Genomic DNA, 22,571 nt, shown 5'->3' with positions numbered 1-22,571 from the left:
TTAATTTTCCATTAAGATGATTGCAAAAGTTTAAAAATTAAGTTACATAATTTTTGGAACTTGTAAACATTCAAATTGCACCAAGTGTTAAACCAGGGCCTGGTTTCTGATCCTAATTCGGCCATCTCTTCCTCTCTCTGGGCCTCAATTTTCTCTGCTATAAAATGGGCATGTAAAGGAAGTTTAGGCTGAAGGATTAAATGACATAATGGATCTTAAATGCCAGCCCAGCAGCTGGCTCAATGAAAATTGGTTCTCCTAACATGGTCTGTAATGTCCATTTTCTTGCAATTCTAATGCAATACTTTTTTTTTTTTTTTTTTGCAAGCAATTCTTAAGTAAGAGTCCAGCCCACACATGTGTGCCAATGCTCTTAAAGAGATGCTTTGAGAGAAAGAGGAGCTCAAACAAACTCATTAACACAGTGGAGACAAAACCATCTCACAGTCCCAGTTAATCAGATAATAACAGGCAACGGATAGTGTTTTGACACTGTCATTTTGTCCTTCAGTGTGTTTTGCTTGGGTTGCAGAAAACAAAAAAAAAAATTAGATGTGGTAGAAATAATCAACACAAAATAAAACTGACAATGGCTAAAACTACATGTGGTAAACATTTATTATGGATGGAAAAGCAAACTGAATGATCCCATCTTTGTTGGTAACATTAAACATTGCAAAGTTGACCCCTGGGAAGATTCCACTTGGTAGACATAATCAACACAAAATAAAACTGACAATGGCTCAAACTGCTTCCAGGAAAAGGTGGAATTGGTGGAAATAATGACTAGAAACGTCATAATAACTGAAGCAAAAATCAGTAAAAATTGGTAAAGATAAAAGATAACCGAAGAATCTGAACTTTCTTGTAAAATTGATGGAGAAAAGAATATATCTTGATGAAAATTCAATATAGAAAAAGATCTAGAAAAGTTAGAAATTGTTTAACTGTGCTATACAGAAAATTTATCAAGGAATTAAATTGGCTTCATGGAGTTGATTCCTTAAATACTTTAATAAATCCATTAATAATGGTCTAATTCTGAGTAAAAAGTTTACATACCAACAGTTGGCAGGGATTCGGAGAGAGAATTCTCAAATTAGATGAAGGGTTTGCACTGTAAGTGTTACTTTAGTCTCCAAATACTCTCATACTCATCGCTTTATTGGATTCTCCTAATAACGTTTTGAGGGGACAGGGCAGGATTCATTCCTTCCATTTTACAGATGTAAACACTGAGATTCAGGACAGTTAAGAGACTTACTAAAGGTCACCCAGCATGTTTAAGGCAAGGTCTAATTTAGGATAGTCTGGTAAACTTTCTCATCCCTGTGACCCTAAACCTGATAATGCTTTACTTCCTGGCCAGACCAGATCCCTTCTAATTCTGATCTTCACCCAGCCCCCCTCTTTCTTCCAGTAGGACAAATGGGAAGAAGAAGGAGGAGGGGAGTAAAGAGGGTTTAGAAGAGGGCCTGGGCAATGCAACACTTAGGGAGGGGAAGGGACTTCCCTGTCACATAGCAAACATGTCACAGGCACTTTTCTTACTCAGCTCAGAAAAGAGAGGGGCACTTGGGTGGCTCAGTTGTTTAAGTGTCCGACTTTGGCTCTGGTCATGATCTTGCGATTCACAGGTTAGAGACCCATGTTAGGCTCTGTGCTGACAGCTCAGAGCCTAGAGCCTGCTTTGGATTCTGTGTCTCCCCCTCTCTCTGCCCCTCCCCCAATCGTGCTCTGTCTCTCTCTCAAAAATAAACACTAAAAATTTTTTTAAAAATTTAAAAAAAGGGAGCAGAGGGGCTATGATATTTGGGGAAATGTATGTATGGGACTGGGCTTTTAAGGCTGGGCAAAAAGGATGAAAATGAGATAGGCAGTTTGAAAATGATAGTGCCCGCGGCACTTGGCTGGTTCAGTTGGTGGAATGTGCAACTTTTGATCTCAGGGTTTTGAGTTTGAGCCTTACATTAGGTGTAGAGATTACTGAAAAAAAAAATCTTAAAAAAAAACAAAAGAAAATGACAGTACCCGATATATTTGGGCAGAGTGAGTCATAAGGAACAGAAGTGTAACTAGAGTTAGGTGGGGTGAAGCTGAAGAGACTGATTGCAGCAGGGCTGTAGACCACATTAACCTCTGATACAAGGAACCTGGCCTTTCTCACGTACGCTTGAGGTTCTCCAGTGGGCTGGCTAGTGGAGCTTGAATGTTCTAGTGTTCAGAACATCAAGGAATAACAATATCCTAAATCTAAAATACCATAACAGGATTTATGCTAAATAGGGGAATCATCTGATGCCATGTTCCATATGCTAGGAGAGTTGGACACAGAAGAAAAATTATTTTTTTAAGTATAAGACTTATTCAGTCAATAGACAATGTTTTGTTTAAGGAGAGCTTTGCAGACCCTTTACAGTAACTCTGTTCCTCCCTCCTCACTCCCCATCTCCACAGAGATCTCTGGCCCAGAGATTAAAAACCCGTGCTATAAGAATTCAGATAGAAAGAAAATTAATGTGCCTAAAATTCATTCTAGGGAAGGTAGGATTTTGGTTTGAATTTCAAGAATGAGGAGAAAAGGAGGAAATGGCTTTGGAAAGACCGGAAGAAGTAAAAATTTGAGAATAGGTAATGAGAATAGAAAACATTCTACTAATTTAATGGTTTTTTATTAATTGTAAATAACCACCATTATTTGTTTTAATAGTGGAACTGTTGAGCTCACAGAAAAACCAGACAGGCCTCATCCCGGAGCACCACAGAGGGCAACAGGAAGCCGTGGTAAGCTTTTAGACAGCAAAGAATTGTTGTTGGATTTTGGAAATTTTTTGAAAAGTCTTATAACTTAAAAAATTAGATGCTCTTTTTTAAACAGTTCAGGCAATAAGAAAATAAGAATTACTTGAAATCTGACACCCTTTCCTCCAAGATAATCACTGATAGTATTTGGGGAACCTCTTTGCTTAAGTCTCACTATGCTTTTATAGACTATCGTCTCAAACTTCACGTAAATTGGACCATTTAAACATGCTGTTCTGTAATCAATGTGTTTCCCTCCAGAATAAATGGTGAATAGCTTTTCGTGTCAATAAATAGATCTACATCATCATTTCAAATAGCTGCTTACTACTGTATTGTTTGTATATACAAATGGACATTTACAATACCCCAATAATCAAAAACCTCAATGTACCTTGTGCATTCATCTTTTTCAAAATGTTTCATTCTCTTTTTAAGGTAAAAAAAATTAAAGTAATGGAGCCCGGTCGAAAAGCAACCTCTTTTCACATTTGCATTTAAGTTGCCAAATCGTCCTCTGATTTGCAGGGAGACCAGGAGGGAGCTGCTGAATTAGCTCTAGTGTGACAGTGGCAACGGGGCTGACGATGAGAGTACAGACTCACAGGTGATCTAACCCATCTAGGCCTATCCTCAGTGGGTTGGCTTATTCCTTCCTTTTTTCCTCTCTTTCACTTCTTTTTCTTAACATGGAGGAAGAAACGAGAACTGCATCTCCCAGCATTTCGCAGGCACCACCCCCTGGGAACTCTAGTACCGCGTCTGAGAAGGGTCCGGAAGGAGGGCGGGAGACTGTGGGAGCATGCTGGGAAGTGTAGTCCAGCAGGGGGCGGCAGCGGGCGTATGTGTGTGTAAAGAGATTGGAGACGTTGCAAACATCGCTACTTTGAGAAGAGGGCTCGGGGAGACCTAACTTTCCTCACAAATGGTTTCTGAGTTTACAAAGTACGCTAAGGGATGGTTGACTTTACTCCATTGTCCGTGACCAGGGCGGGCGCGGCCACTCTGCATAGGGCGCGCGGCTGCAGGCGCAGGCCGCGCAGGCCAGGCGCGAGCCGGAGCAGGGCATGCCGGGAATTGTGGTCCCGGCGCGCTGAGGCTGTGGGACGTGTCGCGGCGCCGCGCAGGCTCCTCCTTCCCCGCCCTTCTTAGCGGTCCCCCGCCCCCTCCCTCCGCCTCCTCCTCCTTCGCCCGCAGCCGAGCGTCCCCTCCCCCCACCCGTCGGGCTCTTCGTCGGCTACTGCAGAGGATTCAGAGCCGAATCTGAGGAGGAGGCTCTCGGTCCCTGCGCGCCATCCGCCACCTTACTGGACACAGGCGAGGGAGTGAGAGCGTCGTCGCTGTAGCCTCCAGAGAAGACAAGGGCATCGCCGCCTCCGCCGCCGTTTTCGCCTGCAGCGGCTCGCCGGTGAGGAGACCTCCCCCCCCCTCCTGGTCCGCTCTCTAGGAGCCTGGGCCGGTGGTACTTACGGAGAACGAGAGTGGGGGCTGCGGAGCCCCCGCGCGGGTTGGGGGAAGGGGGTTGAGATCGCGATGGAACGGCGGGTTGGCAGGGGAGACTTGTCCAGGCGCGGGCTGGGGGTGGGGTGAGGGTGGGACCCAAGCAGGTTCGGGGGGGGGGGGGGGCGGCGACGAGGGAAGGGGACTTTTAATAGCGATTGACCCGATATGGGACAGGAGCGTGAGCTTGGGAGGTCGGGGTGGAATTTGGGATGTTTTTGGGCGACATGGATGATGAGACTGGAGTGGGATGGCTTTTAATGGGGGAGGGGACTGAATGAGGGTGATGGATTTGGGGTTGGCTTGGAGCAGTTGACAGCTTGGGATCCAGCCGGGGTGCAAGGTGGGGAGATGATTTCAATAGACAGTGGGATTGCAGGGTTGGCTAGGACCCTGGGGGAGGGGTGTTAATTCAGGAGGGTGGAATTTGGGATGGACCTAAGGCAGACTAAAGTAGGTGGTAGGGGCTGGGAGTAAGGGGCTTGGCATGTGTTGAGACCTGAGCTTGAAGTGGGCGTTTGCCCTCTGGGGGTGGTGTAATTTGTGGAGACTTATGGAATAGCGTGGGTTAGGAGAGCAGAGGAGGTAGAATTGGGGGTTTTTCTGGGGAGTGCTTATGGAGGTTGGAATAGGAGCTTGGTGGGGGTGGGACTTTCAATGAGAGGAGTATGATGGTGAGCTGGCAGGAGGAGGGTAAATTAGAAGTTAGGCCCAAAATGGGCAGGCAGAGATTGAAATTGGAGGGGGACACAGGGGATGGGATTTAGGGTGATTTTAGAGCCACTGGAAAAGGCATGGTGGCTCCCTGGGTGTGGGGTTGAGTCAGAGGGCTCAGAAGACGCTGCTGGGCTAGACACAGTGAAAGAATAGTGGCAGGTGGTGCACAAGGTTGGGGGATGGTATCTTGAAGAAAATGCCCCTTTCCAAGGTGGTGGAGAGAGTTTTGGAAAAGGAGTGTCTGAGATGAACTGGTAGGACTGGAGGGGTGGTTGCTGATGGTGAGGTGGCAAAGAAGCTATTTAAGGAGTGGGAAACCTGGAGTTGCAGGTGCGGATGGGGCAGGGAGGATGGAGTGGGGCGGTGAGCAGGGCTGGGAAGAAGTGGGTTGGATGATTCTAGAGAGGAAAGATTCTTATGTCCTCCAAGAGACACAAGAGGGTAAGGGGTTGTACTTAAATGGACAGCTTTGGAGGCTGTGGTTAGGGGAGGGACAGTAATCAGAGGGGACTTTGCAGGGGACAGAGAAGGTACATTAAAGACTTTCTTTCCTAGAGGATGTCTTAAGCTGTTAGTTCGATCTTTTTGTTTCATTTGTATTAGTATCATATTTGGAAGTAAATCAACCCGAAAGGTGAAGTTAAGAGGGGCTTCAGTTAAAGTAGAATTAAGGGGGGGAGGGGCGACGGGAGGGTGTTTTCTATTCATTTATCATAAAAAGAAACTTTGAGGAAAAAACCTCCCAAACTAAAGATGGAGAAGATAAATCTGAAATGTGATAGATATCTTTCTATATGATGTCTCTGCCTGCTTCTTCCCACCCTCTCCTTGGTGCATTTGAAAATTAGTCCTGGAATTTGGAATTAAATAGATTTGATGAGTTGAGATATTTAAGGGAGCATTTCTTGCTTGAGAACCCATAAATGAGACTGAAAAATATGAGGCTGAATTTATTTCTTAGGCAAAGTGCATGTATGTAGAAAGAGCTTAGGCCTTTTTTTTTTTTTTTCTCTCCTCTTAAAATTGATTGTCTGAAGACTCCATTTATTGGTGTCCTGGTTTGCAAGGCAATTAGGCCCATCATTGTATTGCAGGCTAATAATCCTGAGATGAATCTTGGCACCACTGCTTTATGTAAACAGAGAGAAGACAGGAAATACAGAAATGTCATAAATATTCATTGGTGAAATGGTTTGGTATTGATGGAGTTTTTCATTTGATTCTCTTTTGACATTACTTGATAAGATTTAAAATAATTGGACTATATTTCTATAGATTGAATTTTCTTCTAAAGGAATTCATATGGTCAGAATTCTGTCTGATGTGGCTAGGTAAAGCATATAGAATCATTTTTGTGTTTTTTTTAGGAGTTGGTGTTGATATAGGAACATTGCATTAACTGCAGAAGCAGTGTCTCCATCTATTCATCAGCAATTTTATTTAAAGCTTCATGATATGCTCATTCTTATGGCAGAATAGTGATCCTGGAAGGTAGAGAGGGGTGTGATTGGGGGGAAACAGTTTTAGGGAAACAATTTTCTGCACTTAATTGCATTAACTATGATATGTTAAATAGGAAGTAGCTGTTGATTAGAGCTCAGACTGAGAAAACATGAGGAGGGATGTAAAGAGGATAAAATTGGCATCAACAGGATCAAAATGATTTTTTGTTTGCTTGTTCAAGCTTCAGACTTCGGCTCGTAAACAATCCATTTTCCTTGGCTTTCACAGTTGAGCATGTAAAAATGCCCAATACTTAGAATCTTTTTTTGTTGTTGTTGTTCCAAAATAGGTAGAATGATGGAAGATTTGACTTATCCTTGGGATTGAAAGTGTTTTGTTATAAGGAAGCTGTATTACAATAAAAACCAGGTTTGAGCAGTTACCTGTAATTCAGTGAGAGTGTAATCTAATGCAAGCATTTCTTCTCATAACTTTGGGGTGCAGACATTGCTTTTGCGGATCTGCAGGCTTGAGCTAGAGGTGAGATATTTATGTTAAAGCTCTAGCTTTTGAAAGCTCAAAATGAAAAGTAATCACCTGGGAGAAGCGTCTTGGTGAATTTTTCCCCCCTCACAGCTGTGGGCACCTGTGCAGTAGAAATGTATATAAAGTGTGTGTTTAATTCTTCTGATATTCTGGTAAGAAGGAGAGAGCAGATGGAAGTATTGATAGGCCCCTCGGTAGAATGAATAGTCTGTGAATTTAGGGGTGCAGAGTCCTGGGTTCAAATCCCCATTCTAGCTATTGATAGCTGAGCGATTGATTTCAGTAAAGTCATTAAAAACCTTTCATACTTAGTGGTAATGGTTGCACAACATTGTGAATGTACTTCTCCTGAATTGCACACTTAAAAATGGTTAAAATAGTAAAAACAAACACTTTTATGTTTGGCAAGGCCATCAAGGGAAACAAATCAGTTCATGTCCTGAAATAACGTTATGCCTTGAAAACACCGTATGTATATGAACTATTTGTTCAATGTTTATTTATTTATTGCCTGCTAAGTGCCAGGGAAATAAAAATGAACAAAAAACAGTTGTGAAGGAGTCTTTCGTTGTTGGGAGAGATAGATGAATTAAATATAGTGAGAGGGGAGCCTGGGTGTCTCAGTCAGTTAATGCCCAACTCCTGGTTTCTACTCATGTCATGATCTCCTGGTTTGTGGGATTGAGCCCCATGTTGGGCACTGCGTTGACAGCACGGAGTTTGCTTGGGATTCTCTGTCTCCCCTTCTGCCCCTCCCGTTTGTGCTCTCTCTCTCTCTCTAAATAAATAATCTTAAATTGAGAAAAGTGAGGCATAACTTGGTGTGGTGAAAGGTGTGGCTTCTGAATTGAGTCCACCATATACTGCTAGCTGTGTGACCTTGGGCACAATAGTCTTATCTGTAAAGTGGGCATGAGAGAACTAATTTTAATTTCATAGGGTTGTTTTGAGGATTAAACAAAATAATCCATGGAAAGTATTTAACATAGTGGGTTGATTATATAGTACATAATTAAAAAACATTAATTGTTGCCATTATTATGAGACAAGAAGATATTAGAATGTAAATAGCCTTGTGTGTCCTACCATTGAGTTCTTGGTATAATGATGTTCTATAATTTAATAAAGAGGGATTACTTTGTATTATCATCTCACAGTTTGTCTATTTACATGTTTGTACTGTAGTCTAGGAACTTTAATCAGTAAAGTGCTAAACATAGGTTAGCTGTAGCTTCCTCGTCTATAAAGTAAGAAGAAAAACTGCTCTGAGGGTTTAAATGAATTGTTTAAGGTCACAGTAAATGGAAAAGTCTGGGTTACAGCCCCCAAATTCTGATTTTCCAACCCTGTTTGTATCTTCTTTTTACATTGCAGAATAAATCGTATGTATAAAGGTGCGTATAATATACATCTTTATTTTAAAGTATGGTAACAAATTGAAGACCTATCTTTTTCCTACTTAGCTGAAAAAGGAAATTTTTAGTACCTTTAAAGCCTTTTGTTATTCCCTGCCTGATTGAATCTCTCTCCTTGTCTATTCCTCATAAGTAACTGCTTTCCTGAATTTTGTGTGGATCGCTTTCTTGTCTTTATAGTTTTAGCAAACAAGTGCATATCTTTAAACAATTTATTTTTTTACTGTTGCAATTTTATGTAAATAGAATCATAGTGTAAGTATTCTCTGGCCGTATTCTTATCATTCTTATTTTTTTTCTACCATTAAAATAACATGCATGTGGTAGAAATTGGAAATTACAAAAAGTAAAAGGAAGCAAAATTATTGTCTATAATCCCATTATCTGGCTATATTTTTTACTTATATGTATACGTAAGTAAAATTATATGTATACCTCAGTAGATGAGCATGTGTACACACACACAGGGTAGTCTAGATAGCAAGAAGCCAGCTTGCATTTATGGCTGATGAGATTATCCAGATGTGGATCAATCGTACTTGGAAATAGGAATGGGAGGGGGTAATAGCAGCCTTTGTGAGCTTTGGAACAGCACTTTCTTAGAGCTTTTTCCTCATTGCTAGCTCTGTATTTATTAGATACTAATTCTTTGTTATACCAACGTAGAACTTCATTTCCTGTTTTGATAGGTCACTTCATTCTTTTCGTCAGAATTTGTGTGTGTCTTTTTGCAGGTAGTCTGCCTAGTACGTTGATCCTTTCCTGGTTGTACAGGAGGGTCTGTCATCTGATGTACAGAGAGTACCATGGATAGGAAGTCCTCAGTTATACATATCAGAATTTAACAACCTAGACATCAAGAATTTTTTTGTCTAAGAGATGTGAAATCCAGATTCATTAAAATCTGTTGGAGCTTCAGTTTGCTTGTCTGTAAAATGGGTCTCAAATGAGATAATAAATGTGGAAATACTTTTTAAACTGGAAAGTATTATATAAATGTTAGGGTTTTTACCATCCTAGTTTACAAAATTGAAATCCCCACACAGAGGTAAAAAGCTTGTCATATTTGATTTATTGCTTTTCTGAAGAGTTGCTCTTGGAGGAGGGTTATATGGACAGTTCACAATTTCTCCCTTGAAACTTGAAGATTGTTGGATATAGTGGGACAGAGAATGTGCTAGAGGACTTTCTCCTAGTGAATTTATGAGACTTGGTCCCACAGTAACTGTGCTGGCTAGCTCAAAATGAAACGAGGCTATATTGAAGTAGAGAATGCAGTATACAGTGTTTGCTTTTCATTATTCTGACAAAACTCAGTTTTCCACCTGTAACTTATAACCAAGACAGAGTAGAAGTGAGATAAATGATGTGCACATATGTAAAAGGGTGATAATACTCCATTGTTGATTTGTTGTATGGGTTAAATGAGATAAAAAGGACAAAGAACCTGGAACACTCACTGGCACATATATAATTGGTGCTTAATATGACAGCCGTGACTACTATTATTTTTATTTTACTTATGAATTGTTTAGAGCAAATTTTTCCTGTATGCTGTTCTTTTGTTATGCAGTATTTTTCTGAGCTGTATCTCCTCACACTCATTTTACATTTGGAATAGAAATTTATGAACAAACTAAGGGTTGATGGGGGGTGGGAGGGAGGAGAGGGTGGGTGATGGGTACTGAGGAGGGCACCTTTTGGGATGAGCACTGGGTGTTGTATGGAAACCAATTTGACAATAAATTTCATATATAAAAAAAAAAAGAAATTTATGTAATATTATCATAAGTAAAGCAAAACAAAGAACATAAATCCACAACTGCAACACATTCCAAGGCCAAAGAGCTAGTAGTCCTGTCTGCTTCAGATAGGTTTAAGACATTTGTTCAACAAATACAGGGCCACTTGGGTGGCTCAGTGTCTGACTCTTGGTTTCGGCTTAGGTCATGATCTCATGGTTCATGGGATGGAGCCTGGCATTTGGCCCTGGGCTGATAAACATGGAGCCTGCTTGGGATCCCCCCCCTCCCTCCCTCCCTCTCTCTCTCAAAATAAAATAAATAAACTTAAAAAAACCACCAAAATACATATTGAGTGATTATTAGGTGGCGGTGAGGGGGTGCTGTAAGTATGGGCTACAAAAATTAAAATTCCCTGCTCTTAAGGAGTTTAGAGTCGATACATTTGGGAGACAGACATGCCACACATTGCCATAGCATGGTAGGATAAATGCCACAGTGGGGCATGAACAAGGGGCATGGGGAGGATGGAGGTTGGTGTGGCCTGATCTGCGTAGGGGAACTGGCAAGAGACAGATTCTTGGAGGAATTAATGCTTGAGCTGAGACCTAAAGGACATGTGGATGTGTTGTGGAAGGAGAGCTTAAAAATGGTTCATGATGTCAAAAGCACAGTCTTCCTTGATTGTTCCCTCCCAGTGTTCTTGTAGGCCTTAGTTTCATACCTCTTTTTAAGGCCTTTCTAGCATGTATACCTACTGTAAGACCAAATGAACAAATCCCCAAACATACTGTACTGTCTTGCTCCTGTTTTTTTGATATGCTATGCCTCCTCCTGGAAAGTCCTCTTCTACTGAATTTCTTAATTTTTACTTTGTTCATTAGATAAGGTGTATTAATGAACACGTTTTGTGGTTTTTTTGTTCTTCCCAGTTGTTCAGCTGGAAGAGATTTTGGAAGCTATGGAAATCAGCTGATATTTAAGATGAAATCTTTATTGTTTCTGCTTTCTCAGTGACTGTTGGTATTCCTTAGGGTTGGCTCCTTGACTTACTGAACTTTCTAAGATTCTTTCCTTAAGTAGTCTTGCCCACTCTATTGGCTTAAATTGTTACCTATATGCTGATGACTCTGAAATATCTCCAGCATGAAGCTCTCTTGTGAGTTCCAGACTTGTAAATCTGACTAGCTACTGGCCATCTACCTACAGATTTTCTACATTTAGATTTTCCTCACATTCAAAAGGTCCAAAACAGAACCCATTTTCCCCATATACTTCTAACCTCTTCCATTCTGTGTCCTCTTCCACACAAAGTTAAAATCATCTCTTCTTGTAGTCTTGTAACAAATGTACTACCATATATCCAGTCATACTGGCTAATGAATATGTGCCGTTAGTCTTTTCTTTCTCTTTTTAAAAATTTTATTTGTTTATAAAAGTTTATTTATTTATTTTGAGAGAGACAGAGACAGTGCGAGTGGGGGAGGGGCAGAGAGAGAGAGAGAGACAGAGAGAGAATCCCAAGCAGGCTCCCTGCTGCCAGCACAGAACCCCATGTGGGGCTTGAACCCATGAAGCCGTGAGATCATGGCTTGAGCCGAAACCAAGAGTTGAACACTTCATTGACTGAGCCACCCAGGTGCCCTTCTTTTTTTCTTTCTTTTTTTGTTTTTTTTTAATTTTAATTCCAGTATAGTTAATATACAGTGTTACCTTAGTTTCAGGTGTACAGTTCAGTGATTCAAACTATTCTGTATGTTATTCCGTGCTCATGACTGAGCACTGTTTTTTTTTTTTTTTTAATTTTTAATGTTTATTTTTGAGAGAGAGAGAGCGTGAGCAGGGGAAGGGAAGAGAGAGAGGGAGACAGAATCTGAAGCAGGCTCCGGGCTCTGAGCCGTCAGCACAGAGCCCGACACGGGACTTGAACTTATGAAACTGTGAGATCATGACCTGGGCTGAAGTTGGATGCTCAACCGACTGAGCCAGCCAGGTGCCCCATGATAAGTGTGCTCTTAATCCTCTTCACCAGTTTTACCCGTCTTGCCTCTAACCTCCCCTCTGGTAATTATCGGTTTGTTCTCTATAGCTAATAGTCTGTTTTTGGTTTGTCTCTTTTGTTTTTCTTTGTTTCATTTCTTGAATTCCACATATGAGTGAAATCATATGGTATTTGTCTTTCTCTGACTTATTTCACTTAGCATTTATACCCTCTAGATCTGTCCGTGTTGCATATGGCAAGATTTTATTCTTTTTTTATGGCTAATATTCTATCGTGTATATGTACCACATCTTCTTTTTTTCAACGTTTATTTATTTTTTTTGGGACAGAGAGAGACAGAGCATGAACGGGGGAGGGGCAGAGAGAGAGGGAGACACAGAATCGGAAACAGGCTCCAGGCTCTGAGCCATCAGCCCAGAGCCTGACGCGGGGCTCAAACTCACGGACCGCGAGATCGTGACCTGGCTGAAGTCGGACGTTTAACCGACTGCGCCACCCAGGCGCCCCTAAACCACATCTTCTTTATCCATTCATCTATCAGTGGACACTTGATAATTTGGCTATTTTACATAATGCTGCAATAAACATAGTGGTGTGTGTATCCTTTTGGGTTAGTGTTTCTGTATTCTTTGGGTAAATACTCAGTAGTGGAATTACTGGATCATATGGTAATTCGGTTTTTAATTTTTTGAAGAACCTCCATACTGTTTCTCACAGAGGTGCACCAGTTTGCATTCCCACCTTTTACTCCACATCCTTACCAACACTTGTTTCTTGTGTTTTTGATTTAGCCATTCTGATAGATGTGAGTTGATATCTAATTGTGGTTATGATCTACATTTCCCTGATGATCAGTGATGTCGAGCATCTTTTCAGGTGTCTGTTGGCCATCTCTGTGTCTTCTTTGCAGAATGTTCTGTTTTTTAATTGGATTACTTGGGGTTTTTTTGGTCTTGCATTGTGTAAGTTCTTTATACATTTTGTATACTGACCCTTTATTGACTAGGTCTTTGGAAATACCCCATTCAGTAGGTTGTCTTTTAGTTTTGTTTCCTCTGCTGTGCAGAAGCTTTTTGTTTTGATGTAGTGCTAATAGTTTATTTTTGCTTTTATTTCCCTTGCCTCAGGAGACATATCTAGAAAAATGTTGCTATGGCTGATGTCAGAGAAAGTTCTACCTGTCCTGTCTTCTAGGACTTTTATGGTTTCAGGTCTTACATTTAAATCTTTAATCCATTTTAAGTTTATTTTTGTGTATGGTGTAAAAAAGTGGTTCAGTTTCATTCTTTAGCATGTAGCTGTCTGGTTTTCCTAATACCATTTGTTGAAGAGACCGTCTTTTTGCCATTGCATATTCTTGTGCCCTTAGTCATTTCTTCTCCCTTATCCTTCATAGCCCCAATTAAATGTTTCTAAATATTTCTGGAATTCATCTCCCCATTCCTACTATTACCGCCTTAGTTCAGACCCTGATCTCACCTGGACAACTGGTTTCTGTATCACCCATCTAGTAAACCTGTCTTACTCAGCAGCTACGACATCTATCCAGTAGGTGTATATGTCCACATTGTTCTCTTGCTTAAATCCCTTTATTGGCTCTAAAGTCTAGGCTCCTTACCATAACTGTTAGGCCTTCTGTGACCTGTGCCTATGTACTTCTGCTTGTAACTCTTCCTATGACTGGGAATACTGAGTAGCATGTAGTTCTTACAGATATCTTGCAATTTCACACCTTTGTTGACGCCGTTTTTCCTTTTATTCATCCCTCTGGGTTGGGTCCATCTCCCCTAAGAAACCTTTCAAAACCTTAAAGGTTGCTGTAAGTGCCCCCAATTTGTTCCCTCGGTCATCCAATACATGCTTATGTCATAATACTCTGTTTTAGGTAAATTGACTGTTTTTGTCTGCTCCTGTAAGTTTTTTGGTGGCAGGGACTGTATCCTAGTCATCTTTATAGTTTTAGTTTTTGGAGGGTACAAGTAGTGAGTGATTAGTTTTTGAACTGAATCTAGTAAGGATAGAGGACAAGCCAGGAGTATGATACTCTAATAAGGAGTAAGATACTATGTTGTTTTTAAAATTTTTTTAGAATGGAATTTAGAATTTAATTGGATTGATAAAGGCTTTGGTGATGATGTTGGTGTATAGCTTAAGATTCAGAAGTAGAAGCAGCAAGAGGTTATATTCAGGAGTTGGCAAATGATTTCAATAAAAAATATTTTAGGTTTGCAGGTCACATGCAGTCTCTATAATTTCTTCTTTTCCTTTTCCTCCTGTTCTTCCTTTCCCTCCCCATCTTCTTCCTGAAGCTCCTCCTCTTTTCTCCTCTTATGTTTCATTCAATTTTTAAAAAAATGTTTATTTTTGAGAGAGTGCAAGTGGGGTAGGGGCAGAGAGAGGGACAGAGGATCCGAAGCAGGCTCTGTGCTGACAGCATCGAGCCCAGTGTGGGGCTCGAACTCACAAACCATGAGTTCAGGACCTGAGCCAAAGTCAGATGCTCAACCAGCTGAGACACCCAGGTGCCCCATCTTCGTTTCATTCTTAACCCATAGGGTATCAAAAATCAAACTTTAGGTTGTAGAATATTGAAGATAAAAGAGACTAAAGCAAGTTCATATTTCTTATTTTATTTATTATAAAATTTAGTGTCGTGGGCAATTATGCATATCTTTAGTGTAGAGAACAATTATACAGAATCTTTTTTGTCAAACTGTTACTCTTTTTATCTAAGAGTTTAATGTTTTAATAAATGGACCATTGATCTCTGTATGAAGATGCTGTAAGAACGCTTTGGTTTATAAAGCTCCAATACAACTCCCTCTCCTTCCTCCATTTAAGCAGTTATCTGGGTCCTTTTAGAATATGCCTGTTTTCATAATGGTATAGATTGTGCTTTTTCTTAGATATGCACATTTTGAAAGAACTGTGGCTGATATATTTTTTATAGTAAACTTCAATTCTTGGCTGACTGAAGATTATGATCTTGATTTGCCTTGTGATCATGTCCTTCAAGGTTGACAGTTTCTGCTGATGCTCATATTTTCTAGCCTTTGTTTTAGAATTTTTTAACATATCCCAGTTTTCTAATGTGTCATCCTTGTTTTATTTTGAATTTATAGCAAAAATCTCTATAAGTATTGTTACACTATACTTCTGTAAACAGAATTATACTATTTTATTTGACCTATAGTGCATAGGTGTGTCATGTTGCATTATTTTAAGAATGAAGAAATCAAGACTCAAGAGGGTAATTTGTCTCAGGTCTGAGAACTAGTAGGGGATGAGGATAGAAAGACAAAAGGGACCTAATAAGTTGTATATCAGGTAATATGCTGGGTATTTTTTCTCTCTTATATAATTTAATGATCACATTTACCTTGTGTAGGGTATTGTGCCTATTTTACAGAAGAGGAAACTAAAGCAACTGAGGTTTGTAGGGATTAAGTAGCTTGCATTTGGTTACATAGCTAATAAAAGCAGCTTGTATTAAAAACCTGATCTGGGGTGCCTGGGTGGCTCAGTTGGTTAAGCGTTGGACTCTTCATCTTGGCTCAGGTTACGATCTCACAGTTAGTGAGTTTGAGCCCCATATCCGGCTCTGGGCTGATGGCATGGAGCCTGCTTGGGATTCTTTTTCTCCTCTCTGACCTTCTCCTGTTTCTGCATGCGTGTGTGCATGTGTGTTCTCTCTCTCAAAATAAATAACCTTAAAAAAAAAAAAATCCAGTCCCACATAGATATGTGGCTAGGAAAGGAAGGAATGTTTTAATTGCCTTTTTAGATAATTGTGGATATTCTTTTTTGAATATCAATACCAAAACTTGACAACTGTTAGTTTCTTTTTCTTTAAAAAAAAATTTTTTTTTAAAGTAACCTCTACGCCTAATGTGGGGCTTGAATTCATGACCCCAAGACCAAGAGTCTCATGCTCTATTGACTGAGCCAACCAAGTGCCTGACAACTCTTAGTTTCATTTTTTAAAGTTTATTTGTTTATTTTGAGAGAGAGGGAGTCATGTGCCAGCAGGGGAAGGGCAGAGAGAGAGGTGAGAGAGAGAATATCAAACAGGTTCCGTGCTGTGCTGTCAGTATGGAGCCTGACTTGGGGCTGGATCTCACGAACTGTAAAATCATGACCTGAGATGAAATCAGGAGTTGGGCACTTAACCAACTGAGCCACCCAGGTGCCCCGACGACTCTTAGTTTCTTAAAGGTCCATTACATTATAGAAAATGAAACTATATTGGTGAGCTTTTTGTATTGTGTTACCTTAAAATCTGTTGGTCTGTTTTGTACTTTGAATGGATCTTCTACCCAGGCATGATTTTGTAGCATCATATATTGGTCATTTGCAAAATATTGGTTTACTGAGTTACATAGATCTTCTAAATGTTGTATTCTATTATGTAATGTCAAAAAATCACATTAGTTAATGTTACCACCAATCTTATCAGTCAATTCTTTTCTATTTTTTGCTTGTAAGCTCAAATTTTAGCAATGGCAACAAATAGTGACAGTTGTTTTCCATGAAGTGAGTCTCACATCATTCATTTTTGAAAAAATGCTGAACATCCAAGTCTGAATAATCATAGTTCATCTGCCAGTTGTTCTTTCAAGTAAAAACGGTGTTTCATGAAAAAAGCTGCTAGTTCAGCTTGAAACTTAATTGCACGAATGCTTTAATGTTTTTCTTTGAGACAATTCTTGTACTTTGGTATGCAGGAGAAGTACTTTATACTTCCAATTTCATCACAGAATATTAAAAAGATGTGCAGTTAATGATTGAGATTAATAAAGTTAATCATTTTTGTGGCTTTATCAAGAGCATTCTTTAGTGAAACTGAAATTGGTTCTCTTTTTTGGCATGGTTATGAAGAATGGAAAGATACTATTACAGTCTGGTGTCACTGCCTTCACTCAATACAGGATGGTATATTTTCATTTATTTGGATGATGATTGTGTTTCCAGGCTTTACTTATTTCTCATCAGAAGAATAGGTGGTTTTATTAAACCTTTACTAACAATAATGTTTTGAAAGCTAGCACTAGGGCAACTCACTGGCTTAGTTGGAAGAATATATGATTCTTGATCTTGGGGTCCTGAGTTCAAGCCCCATGTGAGGTGTGTAGAGATTACTTAAATAATGTAAAACTTAAAAAAAAAAAAAAGCCAGCATGAATGCAGTTGGTTTTTACTTGGTTTAGTAGAACCAAAATACTTTAGAGTTGAACAGTTTCACAGGTTTGTCAGGATGTTAGAAAATCCCTGGGGTTGGTGCTTATTATTCACCACCTTGTGGTGAAGGGAAGGTATGAAATAGCCTTTAGAGAACTGTGCATAACTGTGTATAAAAGTGGTTCTCTAGGTATTTAGTCCTCGTACCCTTAACCTCTGGAGCATTTACAGTAGAAAAAGAAAAAAGATGTAGTTGAAGCCACTGCCAAGTAGTTTTGTTGCATAATGACTGGTTTTTCACTGTGATTGGGCAGTGGAGAACAGAGGAGGTGGGTTAGACAAGTTGTAGTACTGAGCATCATTTAACCTTTCTGCCAGCACACTTAAACTGCCTGGAGCCTCAGTTCCGAAGGGAGGAGAATGAACATTCATTGTGTGTCTACGTTGTGCTAGTCCTTTATGTTTTTTAATCTTATTTATACTCACAGTTATCCTGTAGGATGGTCACGGTTATTTTATACAAGAGAAAACTTAGGCTGAGAGATGTAGAGTCTGCTCAGACCCACCAGCCGGTAGGTAACTAGGGTGGAATTTAGCCCCAGACTTTTCTGTCTCCATGGCCTATGAGAGCTCTTTCCTACATGCTGTTCTGTCTTCCATGGGCAATGTCTCCGTGATTATTTGTGTATCCTTGATACCTGGAACCTAGTGGAGCTTAGTACATTTTTGTTTAATAAATGAATCTGTGATAAATGCGTGAACCAGTTTTTACAGAGTAGGACATAACCTAGCTCCTCTGGGCTACTGTGTAGATTAGTGCTACAAAGTTTGCACACTAGATTCTCATCACCATTTGCTGTGGGGGAAACGGTCAACCTTCTTAGTGATAAACTATGAAACTATTTAAGTAATTTGGATATTTAGGAATTAAAGAGATCTAATGGGATGAATTTTCGTTACATTGTTAATGATCTCTTCAGAAATAAGGTAATACATCTTTTTTGCCCTTGTTTTCCCCCTTATTAGCTATGACACCTGGGACAAGTTACTTCACTTTTCTGTGCCTCATTTTTTTAATCTTTAAAAGGGGAAGGGCAGTAATAATAGTACATAATTCCTGGATAGTTGTGAGGATTGAATGAAATAATTCATATGAAGAACTTAACACAGTGTTTAGCATATATTAAGAAATGCTAGCCATTATTCATATCTTTCTAGAATGAAGTATGGGATTAAAAACTTTTTTTTAATGTTTATTTATTTTTGAGAGAGAGAGAGTGCGAGTAGGGGAGGGGCAGAGAGAGAGGGACACCTAGAATCCGAAGCAGGCTCCAGGCCCTGAGCCGTCACCACAGAAGCCAACGCAGGGCTCAAACCCACAAACTGAGATCGTGACCTGAGCCGAAGTCGGATGCTTAACCAACTGAACCACTCATTGTTTGCCTCTCCTCCCACCTTATATATTTCATCTCTAGTACTAATAAAGTATACATTGTACTGTGTTTGCATTTCTCCAGATGCGCCATGCCTCTTGTTTCAATGTCTTTGCACATCCTCCTCTCTGGGCCTGGACATCTTAATTGGTGTAACTCCTACTTGGCCTTTGAGACTCAGCTTAGGAGTTAACCTTTTCTGGAAAACTTTCCTTGGCTTTTCTCAGATTGGGATTGGGTGCCCCATCTCTGGGGTGCCCTGATTGTAATGATCTGTTTATTTATTGTTTATTGATTTCCACCACTTGCAGGGAGCAGAGATTGTATCTGATCACCCTTTTTCCCAAGGGCCTATTTTTGGCCCTTGAGGAAAAGGGCATCAGTAAGGTCTTGTTGATTGAATCCCTAGTGTCAGGCTAATCTGTTAGCAGCTGTACTTTCACAACCAGCCACAGTTACTCCATATTGTTCTAGACTGAGTTTTTGTGGAATGGCTTTTCTGTTGTTTTCTGTTGTCCTCCGCCCCCCTCCCCCATGTTACCTCTGCTACACTTCAGTCCACTCTGACGCAGCTTTCATCTATTTTTGCTCATAGTTGGGGTAGTGGAGCTGTATATGCAGTAGACCTGTAGATACTCAGAACTTGATTTGTGACAGATCTTAGAATCTCACTTGGAATGAATGAAGATTATATTGGTAAATGAAGAAGTTTGGACCTTTTGTTTGCTTTTCTGTTGGTTCTATTCTCTACTTCCAAGTTTTCTTTCTTTAACTTTTTAAAAAAGTTTATTTTGAGAGAGAGAGAGAGAATGTGAGCGAGCACTCATGAGTTGGGAAGGAGGAAGTCATGAGATCGTGATGCTTGATCATGATCAAGAGTTGACACTTAACCGACTGAGCCACCCAGGTGCCCCCTTCTTTTATTAAGTTTTTGGTCAATTTTAACTTTCAGATAACATAGAATGAATGCTATAAAACTAAATTTGATCAGTACTTAACTTGTGCATTTGATTTTTTGACCCTAAATATTGGATTTGACTTATTAGTTTTGGTGGTAGAGACTTTAGGAAATGTGGGTTTTTTTTGTCTACCCTGTTAAGCACTTAGTGGTCCCTGACAGGTTATTTAAATTACGGCTTCCAAAAAAGGTTTTGCTAGAGTCTTAGTAGCACATAAAAATAATCATTTATGTATGTGTTCACTTAGTTAACATGGATGTCACGCTCTGTGTTAGGTTGGTTCTGATGATACAGAGATGAGTAGGATGTGGTCTCTGTCTCCAAGGAGCTCCCGGGTACAAGGAAGCAGGTATAAACAAATACATTACATTCAGTGTCTCATAGATGCTGTAAAATAACAACCAGAGAGGGGGGGTGTTAATACCTTTTTCAGGGAAGAGTTCTTGGAGGAGTAAACACATGAGCTTATTTCTGAAAGAAGACTGGGTCTGGTGTGTGGAAGATTCTGGATGTAGAGTCAGAAGACCTAGGTTTGAACTCCAGCTTAGCCACTTACTAGCTCTCTGATTTGGAGAAAGTTGTTTAAGTACTCTGAATTTCAGTTTTTTCCCCTGTAAAATGAGAATAATCACATCCATATCTACTTTTGAAAGTTGCAAGGATTTAATACATGTGAAAGAACTTCATAAATGTTCTATACAAATATTATATCCTGGTTTTTGTTTTTTATTCAATGATAATAGTATTTTGGCAGATTGGAGCATCAATTTTCTTACCTAGTCCAGAAATAAGTAAGAAAAAGACTGCATATATTAGTGTGTCATTTTTGAAGTACTAACACTATTGGCATCATGAATTAGGGCAAAGAGTTTTTTTTTTTTTTTAATTTTTTTTTTTAACGTTTATTTTTGAGACAGAGAGAGACAGAGCATGAACGGGGGAGGGGCAGAGAGAGAGGGAGACACAGAATTGGAAGCAGGCTCCAGGCTCTGAGCCATCAGTAGAGCAAAGAGTTTTAAGTCTAGTCCATGAAACTGGGGTTCTGTGATATTATGGAAGATGCCCTTAAGATGTTTAAGGAGTGGTGTCTGAAAAAATATTGAATGTGGTTCTGAATGGCGTGGATGGCAACAAGCCAAAGTGGAAAGAGTTCTATTTCTTGTCAGAAGACTTATGTCTGTGTTACCTTTGGAGTTTATTTAAATTTCAGAATTGCATTTTCCTCATCAGTAAAGCAGAGAAAAATAGTAGTTACTTGCAGACTTAGTTACTTGCAGAATTAGGGATAAGTTGAATAAAGTAAACACTAGCCTTAATCAGTTAAAAGTTTAATTTGTAGAATATGTTTTTAAATTTCTTTTTGGGGCTCCTGGGTGGCTCAGTCAGTTGAGTGCCTGATTCTTGGTTTCTCCTCAGGTCATGATCTTATGGTTCCTGGGATTGAGCCCTACATCGAGCTCTGTCTGCATTATCAGCATGGGTCCTGCTTGAGATTCTCTCTCTCCCTTTCTTTCTGCCCCTCCTCTGTGTGCTCTCTCTCTCTTTCAAAAATAAATAAACATTAAAAAAATTTTCCTTTTAATATAATACTTTTTTAGAAAACCTTTAAAGAATAGAGGGGGCTTTCTATCATTTAAAGTATGCTAACACTAATAGTATTTTATTCCTTTTTCAAGTTTATTACCTCGAGTAATTTTTTTTTTATTTTTTTTTATTTTTGGGACAGAGAGAGACAGAGCATAAACGGGGGAGGGGCAGAGAGAGAGGGAGACACAGAATCGGAAACAGGCTCCAGGCTCCGAGCCATCAGCCCAGAGCCTGACGTGGGGCTCGAACTCACGGACCACGAGATCGTGACCTGGCTGAAGTCGGACGCTTAACTGACTGCGCCACCCAGGCGCCCCTACCTCGAGTAATTTTTAAGGTTTAAATCCCAGCTCTGGCACTTACTGGCTTTGTGACCTTCAGAGTTACTTAATCTTTCTATAACTTGTTTCATCAATCTTTGAGATGGAAACATAGTGGTATTTACAGTATACAGGTTTTAGGATTAAATGAGATAATTAGATAAAGTGCTTAGTTGGGTGTTTGGCATATAATTAACAATTTCAATAAATTATAGTATTGTTATTATTACTTTCATTTTGTAAGTGAGGAACTGGGTGGAGATTTAGCAACCTGACTAGATTCACTTGTAAGAACCAGAGATGGGAGTTAGTCCAGGTTGGGTAACGCCAAAGCCTTCACTCTTTATCCTTTTATCAGGCTGTATTTTGTAATTAATATTTTATTTATATAGAAATGTATGGGGCGCCTGGGTGGCGCAGTCGGTTAAGCGTCCAACTTCAGCCAGGTCACGATCTCGCGGTCCATAAGTTCGAGCCCCGCGTCAGGCTCTGGGCTGATGGCTCAGAGCCTGGAGCCTGTTTCCGATTCTGTGTCTTCCTCTCTCTCTGCCCCTCCCCCGTTCATGCTCTGTCTCTCTCTGTCCCAAAAATAAATAAACGTTGAAAAAAAAAATTAAAAAAAAAAAAAAAAGAAATGTATTATGGAGTGTCGTCGAGTGTTTGGAAAAAACCTGTTACTCTTAAAACTGTTTTTCAGTGATGTTTTACTAATAGTTTATATAAACTCCAAACTAAATTGGTTAGGGAAAGAATTCCTTGGCCTGACTTCCCTGAGATCAGACACAATTTAAGGGTAGATACTCTGGTTAGTAAAACTTGATCAGTGGTTAGTAAAAAGAACAGTGTATTTTTTCCTTCCTAAACACCTTTATTGAGGTAAAATTGACAGTGAATGACAGAAATTTAATACATTCTGCTAAGTTTTGA

General features: G+C 39.8%; 1 protein-coding gene across 4 annotated transcripts in view; it reads left to right on the top strand.

Moving 5' to 3' along the window:
* Window positions 1–22,571, top strand: part of FAM168A (family with sequence similarity 168 member A) — a 206,907-nt gene that overhangs the window by 12,181 nt on the left and 172,155 nt on the right. Inside the window, exon 2 of one of the 4 annotated variants that reach the window (XM_086678270.1) lies at window positions 2,711–2,784. The gene's annotated coding sequence lies outside the window, so the exon portion shown is untranslated. Of the gene's footprint in view, window positions 1–2,710; window positions 2,785–3,960; window positions 4,211–22,571 lie in introns of those variants that run through there. The other 3 variants (XM_086678272.1, XM_086678269.1, XM_086678271.1) reach the window with 3 other exon arrangements.

Source organism: Puma concolor, chromosome D1 (assembly GCF_028749965.1).
Source record: "Puma concolor isolate L17-30 chromosome D1, mPumCon1.1.hap2, whole genome shotgun sequence".
In the NCBI taxonomy this organism is placed as follows: domain Eukaryota; kingdom Metazoa; phylum Chordata; class Mammalia; order Carnivora; family Felidae; genus Puma; species Puma concolor.
Note: the sequence above shows the minus strand (reverse complement) of the source record. Positions and strands in the feature narration are given on the sequence as shown.